This window comes from Chrysochloris asiatica, unplaced genomic scaffold (assembly GCF_000296735.1).
Source record: "Chrysochloris asiatica unplaced genomic scaffold, ChrAsi1.0 scaffold00267, whole genome shotgun sequence".
NCBI classification, from domain to species: Eukaryota; Metazoa; Chordata; class Mammalia; order Afrosoricida; family Chrysochloridae; genus Chrysochloris; species Chrysochloris asiatica.
Genome location: NW_006408785.1, coordinates 2,148,248 through 2,154,852, shown reverse-complemented (window position 1 = coordinate 2,154,852; position 6,605 = coordinate 2,148,248).

Genomic DNA, 6,605 nt, shown 5'->3' with positions numbered 1-6,605 from the left:
TAGGCATGAAATTTTCAGACTCACTAAAATTATGTAGAAACTTACCTATGGTATTAAAAAAACTTCTTGTTCTATAAGAGGTATGAGGACGATCTACAAAAGAACATATGCCTTTAAATTTTTTAAATGCTTGTAGGAATTGTCTTTGTCCTAGCAATTAAAATAATTCAGTCTTTATCATTGTTTTCTTTTCCTTAATTTAGCTCAAATAAGACCTTTCAAAGTCTGTATAATTTTTATATAAGAAAAGTTTTTCTTGTTATAACTGATTTTTACTTCTAGTCCATCTGTTCTATTTTAGAACACTCATTATTTTATTAATTTAAAAAAATATTAACTTACTACTAATAGTACATGGGTAGTCCTGGTGTGGCATGGCAGGTTAATGTACTGGGCTGAAAGGTTGGTTCGAACCTCAAGTTTGGCAATTCAAGCTCACCATTCACACCTAGTAAATCCCATACAGGATCGCAAGGAATTGGAACTGACTCGTTGGCACTTACCAACAGCAATAGTATATGGAGAGTCCTGGTATGGCACTGTAGGATAAGCACTGGATTGCATGGTTAGTTTGAAGTGCAAGTTCAGCAGTTCCAACCTAGAAGCCACTCCATGGAAGCCCTATACAGGGTCACTATGAGTTGGAACCAACTAAACATCTCTTAAAATCACCAGTAGTAAGTGTGTGGCTCTTTAGGATAAGTACTGGACAGGGTTGGTGGCTGCAGCCCATCAGCTGTTCTGGGGAAGAAAAATGACGTTTTTCACTCCCACAAAAATTTACTGCTTTGGACACCCTTATAAAGGGTTGCTATGAGTTGGAAGTGACTCAATGGCACTTAACAACAACTAGTTTATACTATGAGTAAACCTTCTGTTAGAAGTTGTTATTGTTGTTAAGTGACATCAAGTTGGTTCTGGCTCTTAGCGATCCTGTATATATGGTTTCCAAGACTGTAAATCTTTACAGTAGGAGAAAACACACTCCGTACTAGAAGTTATGTTGGAGATGGTACCACAAAAAAAATGTACTGATTCCCTCATGTTATATACCTTCACAAAGCAATCCAAAGTTCCTTTATATTGCTATTCAAACTCACCACTCTGCATCATCATGCATCTTCTGTGTCAAAAGGATACAAAAGTATTCCAGAGAATGTGGTCATAACTTGAGCAATGAAAACAGGAAAGAAGAAATGGGGTTTCCTCTGGTTTTCTTAATAACCCCTTAACTGTGTCATAAACACCAAAATAAGAGGCTTGGTATACTATGATACCTGAACCAAAACACCAAATCCTTGGTATAAGCAAACAATTCCATCAGATATGTTAGAGCTAGAGTTGTAACAATAAGATAATTGTTTTCCTCCAAGAGCTTATACTCTCAATTAATCAACTGCTATCAAGTCAATTCTGAATATGGCTATCCTATATGTGCCTGAGTAAAGCTGGTCTCCAAAAAGTTTTCAGTGATTGATTTTTTAGAAATAGGATTCCAGGCCTTTTTTTTCACAGGCTCCTCTGGGTGGAACTGAACCTCCAACCTTCTAGTTTAAAACAGAGTACATTAACCGTACCACCCAGGGACTCCACAGTCTCGTTTAGAACTCCACAATACATCTATCTAATTTCTTCTTAACTTTTCTTTCTTTTTTTCTTTTGGATTCTTAGACTCTCAAGTTTTTCTTCAGTATCCCTGAATTCCCTTTCTGCAACACATAAAATATATTTACTGCGGTTTTTCATCTGATCACACTTTATTCTTATTTTAACCAGTTCTTGTTTAAATAAGAACAATATAGTCTATCCTTGTAAGTTGTTATATTTGCATTCCTAAGAAACCTCACATTACCTAAACATTATTATAAAAACAATTATTTCAAGGGGAGAAGGGGATTAAGGGCTAAAGAGTTTCAAATGCACAATAGTAAGATAATTTTTACTACAGGAGTTTCAGTGATATGTTTTTATAGCTCTGAGTGTTTTTAACACAAATTAAAACTAATAAATTGGGCTATCAAAACCAGTAAATGCAATATTAAACCTTAGTAATCAAGACTTCAGCATTTTATATGACCAGATCTTACACAAAGAGTTCATAAGACCATTAAAAAAAAGCAGATCACAGTTTGTGACTATCTGTGGTAAAGAAAAGACTATGCCAGTTGAGTAAGCAGCCACTTAAACAAACCTATTCACAATTTGTTTGTGAGACAACCTTGTTTCATGAATTGTTCTAGTTCTAAATATGTCATCATATTAATGCAATGGAAACCACGTATCTTAGTTTGTGTTAATAGTATTATCTCTAATTCCATCTATATAAACCTCAGAAAGTAGGAGTATTTGAAAATATGACCTGTTCCATTTCCAAAAACTGCAAATAAATTCAATCAAGTGGGAGCCCAAGTGGAAAAGTCCCTTTGCTCAGAGCATTATTAATTAGTCTATATGTCAAGTGCCTTCAAGTCAGTTCTGACTCATAGCGACCCTATATAGTATTTGTGAGGAGCAGCTTGTTGTGGGTTTGAACTGTGGACCATGAGGTTAGCAGTCTAGTGCTTATCCTACAGCACCACATCAGGATTTCATATTAACTAGTTGTTGTTGTTAGTGCCATCAAGTTGACAGCAAAGGACAAAACAAAGCAGAACGAAGAATTCTTCTGTGATGCTCATGTACTTCAAGTCACTTTTGCACAAGGCTTAAGTAAGCATCAAAAGAAAGCCAGTTTTACTTGACACATAAATGCAGAAAAGCAGTTGACCCGGAGTAACTTTTAGGCCGCTAGTAGATCTTCCTCAGATATGCCAACGTCAGCAATGCTGAAAGCCAGAGGACTATGTTAAAGAACAAACTGGAATAGATGAATCAAACGCTACATTTCTTCCCAAATTTGAAGTATGCTTATTTCTCATATTTTTGTTGTTAGTATATAGAAAGTCCTTTGCGGGAGGAGAGGCGGAATGGTTTTTATAAATCTCTTAAAAAGGAATTTAGTGAAGAAGCATTCATACACTGCAACTCATTTGGTATCTTCCCAGAAGTTTCCCAAATTGGAATCTTAAAATATGCATATTGGGACGAAAAACCAGTTTAAAAACAGTTTGTTAAATAAGTCTGTTTTTTTAATTCAATGAATAATTTTAAAAATTAGCTTCATTGTTTTTTAATTTACCATCTGTTAACTCAATAAATATGAGTTCTTAAACTTAACCTAATTGTCTTAGAATTTGCTGTTTCTGAAGTTGATTAAAGTTATTTAAATTAATTTTATTGTATATCCAGACTAAAACAAAGCATGTCTGCATTTAGAAAGAACTTAGTTAATAATTTACAAATAAATGTGCCCATTTGTAAAAAAGACTATTTTTGTTTATGGTCCTTAAAATGTATCAGTCGTGTAGAGATGAAAAGATACTGATATTAAAGAATCAAAGAGATAATGTGTCAATATACCAAAACATGTAGCCATTAAAGACAAGAAGTACAAAATTCTCATCAACTCTGTACAATATTTCATGTCAAATGAAGAGGAAACATGGAGTGAACATCAATTGATATGTGATTCCTTTTCAAGTAATGTTCTCATGGATACAAGGAACTTTTGTTCCTTTAAATATTGTCCTGCTTCTGCTCAGTTTATTTTAACAAGAGTGGTCACTGGACCCAAGTGGGCCAATCAGACTGTTCCCCGAGAATTATGAAAGTTAGTAGCATAATAGGTTACATATTGGCCTGCTAACCACAAAGTCAGCAGTTCAAATCCACCCGAGGAAGATGAGGTTTTCTGCTCCTGTAAGGATTTACAGCTTCAGAAACCCTATTACTAGGTCACTATGCATTGTCAGCAGCATCAGTGCCTTTTCTAGGTGACTCAACTAGAACACTCATGGCTCAAGAACAGCGGCAACCATGATCTATTGTGTAAAATGAAGAGTCAGACTGCCATAAAGAAAAAACAAAACAGAGATAAGAGATGGAGTGAGGATTTCCCTGATTCCCTATATATCTTCGTTACTTCTTCTATCCCTAAAGCCCCACTGGATTCCATGAAATTGCCCTTTTCAGTCATACTTAGGCAATAGGCTTTTATCACTTGCAAATCATAGTAACATGAACTAATGGTGTCCTGTTGTGGAGCTGTGGGTTAATGTCCTGAACTGCAAAGTCGGTTTCAACCGCAAACTCACAGTTTAAGCTTACTAGTCACTCCTTAGAAACCCGATACAGGGTTGCTATGAGTTGTAACTAACTCAAAGGTACTTAACAACAATGCAGAAGAGTCCTAGCATGGCGCTGTAGAGTCAGCACTGGACCATAAGGTTGGTTTGAATCACATGGTCAGCAGTTCAAACTCACCAGCCACTCCTCGAAACCCCATATAGGGTCACTATGAGTCAGAATGGACTCAGTGGCACTTAGCAACAACAATGCAGAAGAGAGAAAATCTTGCTGGCAGTAATGACTGTTTAATAAGGGATTTTCAGGCTCTACTCTCCACTCTGATTTCCTTTAGATGAGCAGAAGTTTTCAACGTCGGCGTCTAATTTACTATTTTTTTTTTTTTCCTTTTATGGTCATTTATTTTTATGGCTTAGCTAAGAAACCTCTATTTCCAAGTTGCCTATGATTTCTCAATTGATTTTTTGTTGTTGTTTTGTTTCCTCTCTGTAGATGGCTTTAACGTCTATACTTACATCTATAATCTAATGCAAATCAATTGTATGTATGGTTGGGTACAGGGAGGTTTAATTTTTCCACATGGACATCCAATTATTCTAACACCATTTGTTGAAAATACTGCCTTTTATTCATTAAATTGCTTTGGTGGACGTGCAAGTGGGGGTATGGGAAGTCAAATGAAACTAATGAGTTGATGCTAAGAAAGTGAAGACCCTAGAATGTATTAGTTTTTGTTTTGTTTTTTAAATAAGGGTCACTTCATTTTACACAAATAGATTAATAATTTATTAATAATTCATTAATCAGAATTCATGTCTTTCTTGAACCCACACATCTAAGACAATCTGGTTTGTAATGTCTATTCAGTTTTCTGCTCTGTGCTTCTCCCTGCTTTCCCCTTTTTATTATGTGTGTAATGTGCATCAATTTATGCTCCAATCAAAAAAGAAGAAAAAAGGAGACAGGTATGCTCACATTCTATATCTGGGATAGACTATGTTAGCCCAAGATTTTAAAACCAGACTGATAACTAAGTCAGAGCAGGATTCACCTGATTTTTTGTATTTATTTGTTCCACTTCTCTGCACCTATCAATTGAACTTTTGGTGTTCTGCCCATTTCATAAACCAGCTTCTAGGTTATCTCATGAAGACCCTAGGGTAATACTATTATTGTTATACTTGAGATGACCTCAAAATGTGATTCTCAAAATTCAGTGCTTCTCCAAGTAGAAGTCACAGATCACTTGCATATGAGTCTCTTTGGGTAATACCTTCCCAGCTTTCATGATACACAGATAAATTGCTTATTATTTGGCCAAAACACTGGAATAAATGGGAGAGATAGCTGGTTCAGAGACTCTAACCATCCCTGATCCTACCTAAGCCCTGCAGACTTACCTTAAGAGTTGAAGGCCTCATTATCTTGGCTGCAATGGTTATCATTTTGTAATCTTCCAAAATGATTTGTATTTTTGCCATAGCAACATTATGAATTGAGTCATTGTAACTACTTCTTTAAAAAATAATAATAATACTGTGGATAGCGATCTATAGCTTTGGCTGATCTATACTTTTGGAGATCTCGGTTTCTCCTTTTCTGAAAAAATCACCCCCAATTTCTCTGGGAACACCATCACTCCCCCACTTCTGTGATTTGGGAGGGATGATTTCACTCCCCAATCCAAGAGTGGGCATTGGCCTCAAGGCTAGTCAATTGAGAAACCAAAGGCAGGACCCTGACACATGGGAAAACCTGATCCAGCAGTAGTCAGACCTAGTTCTTTGCTGGAAACTGGGGCAGAGGCATGCGCTTTGCACTAGGGTTTCCGAGCCAGAAGAATGGAAACCTGCAGGTCTGGTGGCCAGTTACTCTAATGAAGTGAGTCAGACTAAGAATAAAGTTAAAATAGAACTGAACTACAACAGAAGCAGAGAGTAGAACCAAGAGATGGTTGGTGAAATTATATGAACAACTAGATCCAGGTATGCTTGAAGCATTCCTTACTCTGTATCTACCAATATATGTAGTGATGGGAGGGGAGAGGGTGAAAAAAAAAAAAGAAACAAAAACCTCCCTTTTGAGATGGAGATGTTGGGCTTTCGCCCACTATCACTTTGTTGTTGTTGTTGTTAAGTGCCATCGAGTCGGTTCCGACCCATAGCGACCCTGTACAGGGTTTCCAAGGGTGTAAATCTTTATGGGAGTAGAAAGCCTCATCTTTCTCCCACGGAGCAGCTGGTAGTCTCGAACCGCTGACCTTAAGGTTTGCAGCCCAATTCGTAATCACTATGCTACCAGAGCACTATCACTTAGGTGTCCCCAATCCAGGTGGACAGCTGTATCCCAGCTTCGTTCTACCAAAATTGAACTTATGGGAATAAAGTCAAAGAACTTACATTTTAACAAGCAGATTACAT